Source organism: Penaeus monodon, chromosome 29 (assembly GCF_015228065.2).
Source record: "Penaeus monodon isolate SGIC_2016 chromosome 29, NSTDA_Pmon_1, whole genome shotgun sequence".
Lineage (NCBI taxonomy): Eukaryota > Metazoa > Arthropoda > Malacostraca > Decapoda > Penaeidae > Penaeus > Penaeus monodon.
This window is the reverse complement of record NC_051414.1, coordinates 22,597,520-22,598,066: the sequence shown is the minus strand read 5'-3', so window position 1 is coordinate 22,598,066 and position 547 is coordinate 22,597,520.

The window sequence follows — 547 nt, the reverse complement described above, 5'->3', positions numbered from 1 at the left end:
TTTATCTCTCAGCCTCGCGCATATCCAAGAGTTGTGGCTTGCGGTACGAAAATTCGATATTTTTAGCGAAGGTAGGAGCACCTTCTCCTATTTCGCAGATTCCCTCCAGGATTGCGATTTTACGCAGCGGCTATAAATACGCAGATAACCGCACTGGGTCGCCATATATAGAGCTCTCTATGGTGCATATGTTGCAAGTGACTGAGTTAAAACGTCAGTCTGTCTCAATAGGTTGTTCTTTTTTCGGTCTCGTCACGTTAAACAGAATCGTTAAAGGTGTCCAAAACTGTCCGCCATCTGTTGGGATCGTCAAGGCGCAGGCGAGTGAACTCGTTGAAACTGCTCTGTTAGTCTCTCCTTGCTTCAATATCTCTGCGTTTTAAAGTCTGCAGATTTCTGATAATTTGCATACTGACGTCCGTAAATAAATTCGATGCACTTTGTTTTACGGTATGTCGTTATGGTTTACATTCGTGAGGTTTGAATAGGAAGGAACCATTCAAGAATGCTTATTCGGTATTAGGGTAATTATCTAGAGGATGCGGGC